We start from the raw sequence: 12,487 nt of genomic DNA, 5'->3' as shown, positions 1-12,487 counted from the left end.
AAAAATACTGTGATGTTTCTTTTGTCTTTTTATACACTAGATTAGAGTTTAGTGAAATCTACAAAACAAAACAAAACAAAACAAAACAAAACAGTGAAATCCCTCCATGTTCCTAATAAATCCCTTAAATTGTTGTCTCTGTTGGCATGTGATCTTAGCTTCCACAAAGACATACACAATAATCAAAGATTCAATAGGAAAAGATTGGGACTGTAGTGTCTCTTTCAATGCAGCCCCTGAGCCTCAACCATTGTTTACATGTATACAGGCTCATTTTTTTAAGTTATCTAAATTTTGGAGCAGATGTGGGAGATTTGGATTTCCTATGAATTCTGCAAATTTAAAAAAATTTCTAGTTGATTCAATTAGGACAAAACAAGTTTGCATGTCAAATTAAACATATCTTTAAGCCAAATATGATCCATGGACTACTAAATTGAAACTTCAGAGCTACCAGTAAATCCATTTAACTATTATGAATGAACCGATGAATGAATGAATGAGTTTCTTCACTAATTTGTCATAAAGAGAAAGGATGACAGGGGCTTATAATGACAGTGGCCAAGAGCACAGTTGGATTATCAAGATGCCTGGGGTTGCCTGAAGATAGCAGACTATGTCATTCCAAAATATGACTGTAGGAGTTTAGGACATGCCACCCCAAAATATGCTACTTTGATAATATGGTTAATTTTGAATTTTTCAAGTAGGCATTCAGAACATAGCAAATGCAATGAGAAGCTTTCTCTGAACTACCTTTATCTGCCAAAACACAGATCCTCCAACAGAACCTAAAATCCTCTCCCCAAAGTTTCTTCTACCAGGGAGACCTGCTCTTATTCTATGAGGGACTAGGAGTGACATCACATCCAGACAAACTTTGTCACAAACTATTACAGCTCCCATCCATTAGGCTAAAAGCCCATTCATCTTTCTTAAAAATAATTAGCTCTCCCCTAATAAGACTACATCCTCTCTCATTTTTGTCTTATTAAGATGGCATTTAAGTCTGAATTCTCAGCCACCTCAGGGTTACTACTTACTTTTCCCTGGGTCCGTATATACAGGAGGTAAACATTGTGGTAAACTTCTCTTTTTTTCTGTGATTAACCTTTTACTAGAAAAATCTCAGCTAAGGACTAGAAGGGTAGAGGGAAAATTGTTTTCTCCCTTACATATAACTTATTAGATATCTGACTTTGGGCAAATTATACGTAATTTCTGTAACCATTTCTCATCTGTTATATGGAAAAATGATTGTAACTCATAAAATTGTTAGAGAGGTTAGGTGATGGCATTTGTGTAAAAGTAAATAGTCCAGTTCTAGGCAAAGAGTTGCTCATTAAATTTTAGTTATGTGGTAGATGGTAAAAATTGAAGATTTTATGAAAGAAGAAAATTACTGAATTCAGAAATGGAATTGTAGAAAAGTGAAAGATGATTGTAAGATGACCTTCACTTTTTAATTGTACCTCCACATTCTCCACCTGTTCAGCTCAAATTTCACACAAATATTTGTGTCAGTGTTAGTTAGCTTTATATATTGCCCTGAAAATAGAAACTGATCTTCAGGATATTGGGCTTTGATATTTTCATTGTCTACCAAAAGTCTCTCCCTTTGTCACTATTCACTTGTTACAAGATCTGTGACATTTACATTTTCATTCTCATTCGTTGCATTTTTTTATCCTCTTTGTAGATGACTTAGAGAATCTGATGATTACTAAGTATTAGTAAGGTATTCAGCTACAACAAAACTAAAAGAAACATAAGAGAAGGAACTGCTGGTAGGAAAGTATAGGTTTATCATTTCTTTGTGTATGTTCATATCCAGCTGTGTATTATGTTCTTTGACTATATGTTTCTTTCATAGTATTGATTTGTATTAATTTCTTGTGCATATTGAACACCAACTTTGTGTACTTCCAACATTGCAAGTGAGCAATCTCAACTTTACAGGGGGCATGAGTGAGCTGTGTGTTGAATCTGAAATTCTGACTGCTCTATCAAAATGAATTACTCATGCAAATTTTTTCTAAAGGCAATCTATTTGTTTTGAAATGACAGTATGAAAAATATCTGAAAGTTGAACACAAAAAGCTGCTGCATGTGAAGAAAAAATATCAAGTTAGAGAAAACAATTATAACCATTATTTTAAATTTATCTTCTTAATATGTAGTATCATATAACATCATTACTTATTTGCTGGGACACAATTTTCTATAACTATTGCTACTTAAAATCAGAAACTACATTGGAATGTGCATTTTTAAAAAAACATATCAAAGTATATATAAGCAAGTGACTTTTTCTCTCACATTGACGTAATTTGCATTTATCCTTACTCTGTGGTGAATTAGGATCTTAGTAATTACAAAATAAATAGCCATTTATGATGTTACTATACATTTATTTTAAGATAAATGATAAACTGTATTTCCTATATTAGTTCATTAGATAAAACAGAATGTAATATTTTTCCTTATATCTCATTAAATATGGGACAGTGATTTAGGAGACAGTGTTAATAGAACTTCCCGGCATTTTTCTATTTATAGTGTCTAATTGTGGGTTTAATTTAACGTAATGCATCATTGCATTTGACAATTGACTACTAAGGGGAGCATTTAAGCATTTGCGCTTTCAAAAGTTATTATAATTGGTGTCTAATGTTCCACATAAATACTGTGCTATACAAAACTACCTAAGATTATGCATACAAGAAGAAGTAGGACATTGGTGTTTTGATATTGGTTCCCGTTTCCCTGCTAATGGGTAACACCTGAAAGGAAAAAAAAAAAAAAGAACAAAAAATAAATAGGTTAGCTATTTTACAAAAGACCAACCAAATATCCTGGAAGCAATGATGAGACTCCAGACTCTTTCTACTTATGATCATTTATCTACATTTAAAGTGCCTGACATTATTCAATAGTTCTGTATTGTGACAAATTTCTCCCCCAATAGACTTAATTTCGATTATCCTTATATGTCTGCAAAGCTCCTCACATTGTTCCCTGTTATTGACTGTTGTATAGCCCAAACTTGCAGAATATTCTCTTACTCCAGGCCTAACTAACAAATCTATCTATAGATTTTTACACTTCACTCAAGCCTTTTAAATTCCAGAACACACTGAGATTTGTCTCTATCATTCACCCCCTACACTGATCTATTCAATCACGTTAGGTGAGGCATGATGGAGGACACAATAGGCACCACAATAGTGAGTCAGAAAAAGAATACAGTAACAAAATTTGATGATAAATTCAGTCCTCCATACAATAGGCAGGCAAGTTTCTGATGTCCAGAAAAAAAGCTGATGCTCAGGTATCAGGAAGAACTAAGAATCAAAACAGGAAAAGCTTAAAGAAAACAAAACAGTTATAAAGCTGGAATATATCCAGGAAAGAAATTGAAGTTTAAGAATGAAGAAAAACCACACAAGTACCAGTACAAATGGGAACAAATCAAATACACAAATCAACAAAGTATTTCTTTGGGCCACTGGATGTTTAAAAAGCTGTGTATTGTCTGCTGTCACTGCTTATGATACCAGAACTGTCCATCCAGGTCAATACTAGTCAAAGAAATTTTTCTATTTTTTTCCCTTCCACTCCATTAACAAGACATTTCATCAGAATAGATAGCAAGGTAAACATGCAATCCTTGGCAACACATTTTAAGTAATTTTTTATTAACTACTTAAGCACTTAAAAATGTAATTAATGTTACTAAGCAGTAAAAAGTTTCACTAAATGTACTTAATAATTTCACAAGTAAAAAAAATAAGTAATGTTAAAGAGACTTTACATCATTTTTAATGTATCCCATCATCCGATTATATCCTATCTTGACATTTGCTAGAACTCTAATCAGATATTTTTCACTTTATCCCAGGCAAGGTGTTCTCATTCCTTTCTCCTGGCCTTTGCTCTAGCAAATGAGAATTCTCAGCTTCCCCCTCTCTTTTATTTTCAGAGCCTGTTTTCAGAATAGTTTACCCTTTGACTGGGAGTAGATTTCCAACACAATGATACTGTCTGTGTGCAGGTATATATGTTTGTGTGTAGGTGGGGCGGGGGGGCGGATATTTTTATTTCCTTCCTTCCTTCCTTCCTTCCTTCCTTCCTTCCTTCCTTCCTTCCTTCCTTCCTTCCTTCCTTATTTCTGCAGAGACTCTTGATATTTATTTTATACTTCGGGTTAAAATCTAACACTACTGGAGCACCTGGGTGGCTCAGTCAACCAACTGATTCTTGATTTCAACTCAGGTGATGATCTCATAGTTCATGAGTTTGAACCCCACTTTGGGCTCTGTACTGACACAGCCTGCTTGGGATTCTCTCTCTCCCTCTATCTCTCTCTCTCAAAATAAATAAATAAGTGTTAAAAAAAAAAAGGAAGAAGAAGAAGACATGGATGGATAACAGGTATGCTTAATGCTACTGGGATATTGCTTCTAATGCCTCCTTAGCTGACAGACCAGGAAATATATGTGTGTATACTAACTCATGTAATTACACATATATAATTACTTTCCACTCAATGATCTGTATCTATATTAAGTCAGACACAGTTTATATAGATGTCTCGAAAACTCATCTATTACCACATGGATCATTTTAGCATCCTCCTCCTTTGCTTATCTTTCATTCCAACAGGTGAGAACCCTGGCTCCTAGCATTTGTTATATATATGTTTAATTGTTCATTTCTACTATACATGTATAGCAGTATCAAAACTGCTAACATGAATTAAATCCCTGTAAGGAGCAGTTTTATCAACTGGAATGCAGTGCTTGTGTATAGTTCATTTTGCTTTCACCTTACAGTCTCCACTTATTTCCAGTAGTACTTATAGAAGCATTTCCCCCCCTTCAGTGAGAGTGTTTCACACATTTTTCATACCGGTAGACTGTCTTGTCCCAGTCTGCATTCAATCCTGAGATGTCCTCCCTCTTAAATTATTTTTGAAATTTGCATACATAATATTCACTCTTTATGGTGTAAAGTTCTATGGTCACAGAAAATGCATAGTGTCATGTATCCAACATTACAGTAACTTTGGTAACAGTTTTACTACCCAAAAAATTCTCTGTGGTTTACCTTTTCAACCTTCACCTCTCCCCCCCCCCACACACACACACAACCCCATCCATTTCCCCTCTCTCCTGGAAACCACTAGTCTTTTTGCTATCTCAATAATTTTGTCTTTTCCAAATGTCATATAATTAGAATCATCCAGTATGTCATCTTTTCAAACTGGCTTCTTTCATTTAATATATGTTTAAAATTTGTCCCTACCTTTTTATGACTTGATCTCTCTCTCTCTCTCTCTCTCTCTCTCTCTCTCTCTTTTAAATCATTGAATAATGCTGCAGTGTATGGATTTACTACCATTTGTTTATTCACCTATGGTAAGACATCTTGTTTTTTACCTTATCCACTAGTGCCCTAAACATATTAGTTGTAGTTATTTTAAATTCCTGGTTAGGTATTTCCAAAGCATATTATATTTGACCCTGGTTCTGATGTTATTATCTCTTCTGAGTGTGTTTTTATTTGCTTGGTAGCATGTCTAGTAATTTGTTGTTGACTGTCAGACATATTATGGGTGCTAGAAACAGAGGTAAAAGACCTCTAATGTGAAGTTTCATGTTAATTTGACTAGAATTTGGATTGTGTTTAATTTTTGATGTAACTGTGAATGCCAGAAGACCCAAATTCATTATTGCCCTTGCTTTTGGCTCTTCTGTTCTCTTGGAATTCCCTAAGAACTCCTCCTTAAATAGAGGAAGTGTCTTGCAGCTCTTTCAGCTGAAATCTTTTGTTATTATGCTTGAGATTTCTTCATATGGTGGTAATGTATTGAAATTCTTTATACTCTTTTGATGAAACTTCAGTTTTTTAGGGCTATGTGTCTCTGGGCTGTTATCTTCACAAGCATTTCTTAGCTTCTTGCCTCTTCAGCCAGATAAGAAAGGGAAAACTAAAGTTTGGTAAATGCCCTTCCCTTGATGTAGAAGACTCTGGCAAATCATTTTCCTGTGGAGAGTAGCCTTCATTATAGGGAATTCTGTGGATGTATTATTAAATGGTTAATTCTCCCCTCCCTTGCCAGAGTCAAGTTGTTTTGTTGTTTTTGACTCTTCACTGTAAGTCCATTGAGAAGTAAAACACTAGAAGTAAACCCCACAAAAGCGTGAGTTCCCCTAAGTCTATCTCACACTAGTATAAACCAGCCTCCAAAAATTGGGCAGAATTACCAATTACATGTTCTCACTCATGTACAGCTTCAGTGGCCACTGCTTCTGAGGAGTGGGTCTCAGCTGTGCTTCTGTGTATGTGCCTGTGTCTCAATTTTTGGATGATGGTTTGCTGTGCAACCTCAATTCTCTGATAAGTCCAAGAAAATTAATTGATTATTCAAAGTATTAATCTTTTTCTTCTTTAAGGATAGTAGTGAGGAATCCAACCATTTATTTATTAAAAAATTCTTTTTTTACATTTGTATGTTTTTGAGAGACAGAGAGAGACAGAGCATGAGCAGGGGAGGAGCAGAGAGAGAGGGGGACATAGAATCTGAAGCAGGCTCCAGGCTCTGAGCTGTCAGCACAGAGCCTGACACGGCGCTCAAACCCACAGGCCACGAGATCATGACCTAGGTCGAAGTCGGACGCTTAACCAACTGAGCCATCCAGGAGCCCGACCAATAATTGTATATAGTAGAGCTGAAACTGGAATTTTAAACATATTATGTTTTAAAGATACAATGTGAAATTCAGAGACACTTTCTATCTACATTGCCTTTCCAGGGTGGTGTACATCAGATAGAATAACCTAAATTATGCTCATTTAGACTGAACATGAAATAATTTTCAGAGATTGACAACAATAAAGATCTATTTCTTGCTCATGTTTTAGGTAAGTCAGTTGTGTCTTTAATTCTGTCATTCAAAACTCCAGATTAAAGAATAGCACCTCTCTGTGGCATGGTTTGTTTTGGTACAAGAAGGAAAAAAGAGATTGTGGGGTATGTTATCTTTAAAATATTCTGTTTTGAATTGTCCCAGGTCACTTTCATATTTCAGTAGTCTAAATAAGTTACATGAGCAAAGTTGTGAATAGTGAAGGAAAGGTCCCCCCGGCCCCCACAGCCACTACTGAGAAGCCACAAAGAATGGGTTTCTGAATATTCTGGACAAAAATAAAAGCTAATGCAACTAGTGATATAGATATTCACATGCCACAGATGAAACTGAACATCATTCCTTATAGCTGTGTCATATTTGAATGTTTTAAAGTATCTTAACTTTGTTGTAGTTGATAGTTGAGTTTATGTTATTTCCTTTATCTTTTGGATCTAGCCCCCTCATCCTTTGCTTGCTTGCTTGCTTGCTTGCTTCCTTCCTTCCTTCTGTTGTCCCTCCCTCCCTCCTTCCCTTCCTTTCCCTTCCCTTTTCTTTTCTTTCCTGTTGTTTTCTTTTCTTCTTTATCTGTGATATTAGAAAATCTGGTCGACCACTGCCATTTATCTACAGGATAATTTTATTGTTTGCTGTAGCCAAGAAACCACCTCATTTATTTTATATTTACATACTAAACTTGAATATTGGATGAAATACAGTTTTAGTGTTTATTTTCATTTTATGTTATATCTTATAGCTAATCAATATACATAGATATAAGGATGTATTGAACATTCAGACATTTGTTATTTTTAATTTGGGCTGCATTTCTTATTTTCTATTCCCTCACCACTCATCTCCTCTAATTGCATATTGTATTATTTGGGACAATAGAGATGAAAACAACCTTACAGAGTAAAGAGTACCTTTTATAACTTCAAAAGTGGAGCTATGCAAGGTGAGTTCCATGTATAGAATAAATACACTATTTATCAAAATAAAAAGCAAGAATGTAGCCAACAATTCCTTGGCCAGCCCATATGTCATGACATTCTAAAATGGGGCAAACCACATAGATGCATTACAAGCACAGAGGCTGTTATACAAATGCTTTTATACTTTGTATACAAGTTATATTAAGAAAAGTGCCCTCAGTCTTAATCAGCACTGTAGGAAACATTTTATTGCCTTTTACATGCTCTCTTTACAAAGTAGTGCTTGCTTAATTAACTCCACCCTTACGTAACCAAAGATTAGTTTACAAAACAATATTAAAAGAAATTCTAAAGGGAGCATTTGTTGAAATAAGTTGGCTAGCCATTACTGCAAGAACAGCTTTGTGCCTACTAATGATTGGATTTATAACTGATGTCTCCTACTTTTAATGTTACACTATATTTTCCTAAATGTTTCTCAGCACAGTAGCTAGATGCAAATAAAAAAAAAAAAGTTCTCCTACTTTCCATTTTCTTTGTAATTTACAAATGCAATAAAAGACTAGTTCATTAATGCAAAGGACAAATATGGGCAATACTTACAGCTATATACACTCATACACAAACAGAAACATGCAAATTATTTTGGCAATAAATATAAAATATGGGAGAATGTATAAAGTACAAATTTCCCTTTTTAATAGAAAAATCTGTGTACTGCATTTTAGTGCTCTAACTTGTCAAGGCCTCCCAACCAAATTCATGAAGAAAATAGAATAATATGAGAATAACAAGTAATAGTAATTCCAGTTAATATGTGCATCTTAATGCAAACCCATTCAAGGAAACGTATTAAATGAGGCAGTATTTCAGTAGGATAGTACAACCATAATCTGAATTATCTTTGATTACATAGCAATGGATCAAATAAATGTATCATATCATGCATATTTTGTCTTGGCAAAATATTTTTTACTCATCAGTGATGATAAATGTGAGCTATTAAAGATTTATAATATGCAAGGAAAGGAGAGTTTTGCTGACAACAAAGGATATAACAGTGATTTTCATGGTCTAGGTTGCTATGGAACAAAAAAATGCTTAACAAGATACAGGTCAATACAAACAGGGCAGGGATGAAGCTTCATTACGGTGGGAGTGGAGTATTAACATAATTGATACAAATCATGTTGAAAGTGTAGACATATATACTAATATCGTATCAGTATTACCTAGACATGTTTTACATAGATACACAAAACTTGTTCAAGGCTAGACTTTTTTTCCCCCTCTTTCTTTCTCATCTGTTTCTTCCTGAAAATTTTGATTGGTAGTGTTTAGTGAAATTAGTAATTTAATGTGTGACAATGCATATATTCCTTTATTGCAGTAGCTGGTGATCTTATTTTTCTTTAATGGATAATATAGATATTGGAACTTAAAGTGGAGACATTTTCTATTATCACATTTAAAACCCAAATGGTTTCATTTAACGAGCTATTGTTCTCAAGATTAGCATTAACATTTTTTTAGTTGCTGAAAGAATCAGGCGTTCTCTTAAAAGAAACTTAAAAATATGTGATTTGTGAAAACTTTAGTAGCATCTGAAGCAAGTAAATTAAGTATGAAAAAGTAAATGTGATTAACATAGTTTATATGGAATATATATTGTAATATAGTTTAAAAATCTCAAGGCACACCATATCTTTCTGATGAATGCCTTAAAAGGCTTTTTAAGCCAGTTCACTGTTAGAGAGGAAGGCTTAGTGTTAAAAAAAAAAAAAAAAAAACCTTCTCCACAATAGTAAGATGATTTTAATTTTCAAAGAAAATAATATCTTTCAAATTAAATATCAGTTATCTCTCAATTATTGCTTTCAACGTAGTTTTTATACTTGTCTAAAATATAAGTGATAATAAAAATTACATCTTATTGATTAGAAATCAATTATATAAAATTAATAACTGACTTCTTGATTAAAATCAATATAATATTTGTGAGTCAGAAACATTTAGTAAATTTCAGTTTAAGAAAATTTAAAATTAAAGTTGAACTGTATATATAAATTCACACACAGGTCATTCCTTTGTAAACACAATGTTGGATAAAAATATTAAAAGACACATTGCAAAACTATATGCATGTTTTACAATACTACAGTGTAAAATGTTTAAATGAATATGGTCAAAGATAGGTAGGAATTCAGGAAAAAGTACAATGGTTTGTCAAATTAATAAAAATAGAAATTATTTCTGATTTATTATTTCCTTCAGTGATACTGATTTGGAGTTTTTGTTACAAATAATATTTGTATACTCCTCTAAGTATGCTTGGTTAATGTTTGAAATCCAAGGGTTTACATTTATGTGATATTACTTCTATTAGTAGTATTAATATTCATTTTTTAAAGGCCAAATTTAAAATTCCATAGACTTGAATTTGAGTCCCATTTCCAGCAATAACTGGTTATTCAGCAAATTACATTTGTGTTAAAATGGGGGTAATAGTAAAATCCAACTCTTGAGGTTGGTATGATGGTGACATGAGATAATGCATGTGAGGAGGACCTTGGGATGGGGCCCAGTACATGTTAACATATTAGCTTTAAGAAACTGGAAAAGTAACACATTCTGTGTTAACAATTGATAGAATGCATTTAATATTTTATTTAAAAAAATATAGTACTCCAAAAAGTTGATATTCAATATAACATGATTAATCCAAGTATTACATTGAAAATATTATTTTATATTGCACTGTTTTAATTTTTCTTGTTTCCTTTGAAAGCATTTAAAAATTTATCGTGATTGTTTCTCTGTCCCTCCCCCCCCACTTCACCTTAAAAAAACAAATTAGACATATGAATAAGCACTGGACACAGTAGCTACTGATTCTAATGACTCCTTAAAAATAATCCATTGAATGCCATCTATTGCTTATCTCCTACCCAAAATATATTTTATATATGATTATTTATTATTAATATTCTTTATTCTTTTCCATTTTTCTTCCTCCCTCCTTTTCAATCTCCCTCCTCTTTTCACTATCTTTCTTCCTAATATGGGAGAGTATATGATGTGAGTGGTGAAGTAATATCTACACAATTTAACACACTTTTCTCAAATGGTGGATAACTTCATAATTATCATTTAGCTCAGATATTTTGTGAAAGAAGAACAACTATGTAATCCATCTTTTGTCATGAAAAGAGCAAGGCTTGGGTAATATATCCCCACACATATGGTAACTGGACAGTTTTTCATTATATGGAATAGTGGTGTAGTACTCTAGAGAAAAAACAAGAAAGATAGACACAGAGAAAATAGATGTCCCTATCTATGGATAAGACAAAGAAATATTTAAAAAGCATTAAAAAAAGCATGCATGGCATTGCAGTAGCAGCAGCTGTGGAAGCATAAGTAGCACTAAATTATACATGCATCACTCAAAGAATAATTATGTTGTTCATCAATAATAAGCAATTATCTGAAAAAATCATCATGTCACATGCAAGCTCATTTGTAAAAAAAAATAAATAAAAGCACATATGTCACTATAAAGATGTTTAAATATCATTTAACACTACATATTTATCAGATTAGATGCAGTTTTCAAACTCTGTGCTGTAAGAAGAGTAGGTAGTTTACTTTTTGACAATTTGTCACAAGGAAAATTAATTTACTTTTACAATTTTGGAAAACTAAGAAGAGAGGCCTATTATTTTTCTTTCTGAAACTGTTCCAAAGTCCAGGTGAAAAACAGGCTCCAAACCACATAAAACAAAACACTCTGTTTAAACCAACAGTCGCATTCTCCAATTATTCAACTTGTCAGCCATGAGCTGACAGTTAAAAGACCAGAATAGATGGAGCCAATCACAAGCATCATCCTTTACTGTTCCATGCCTATGATTGACCTCCACATACATTCCTACAGTATATAGTGTGCATTCAGTATGTAATTCTCTTTGGATCACACGATGGACTTTCTATTATTATTTTTTCGTGTCTCCTGCCAGGTTATTTTCTCCTCCAATACTTTTCAAAGAGTTTGGTTGGTGATGGAAAATAAATATTCTGCCACAGATATTGAGTCTTAAAACCAAGCAATTCTTTGAGGATAACACCTGAGTCAGATACTTCTCCCCCAAGCAATGCCACAGAATCATTGCACATTCAGATATCATAATATTATTATTATTGTAAATATTATTATTATTATTAACATCAAAATATTAATAGGTAACACTGGTGCCAGTTTAAACTGTATATGTCAGAGGGTAAATAGTTTATAACATTCTTGTTGCTGATATTCATTGAATATTAATATTGTGTTGCCAAATTAATTTACAAAATCCAATATCTATTTGGAAAGACATGAAAGAACATAATGTTGAACTCCTTGAGATTAAATCCTATTGATGGGAAGTCTGACTTCAGTCACTACAATAGAAAGACACAGTTCCTGAAGTAATTCCCAGGCTTGAGCTGGGTTAAAGATCCATAGCCCCTTGTTTAAAGAAGTAACTGGGTTCTTTGAGGAAAAACCCTCCAACTGTATACTGCAAAACTTCCTCTTAGACTTCTTCAAAGGGACAACACCCATTTATTAGGGTGACTATGTATTAGAAAAGGAGACAT

This window comes from Herpailurus yagouaroundi, unplaced genomic scaffold, assembly GCF_014898765.1.
Source record: "Herpailurus yagouaroundi ecotype Mexico unplaced genomic scaffold, PumYag 164, whole genome shotgun sequence".
Taxonomy (NCBI): Eukaryota; Metazoa; Chordata; class Mammalia; order Carnivora; family Felidae; genus Herpailurus; species Herpailurus yagouaroundi.
This window is presented reverse-complemented; position numbering follows the sequence as displayed.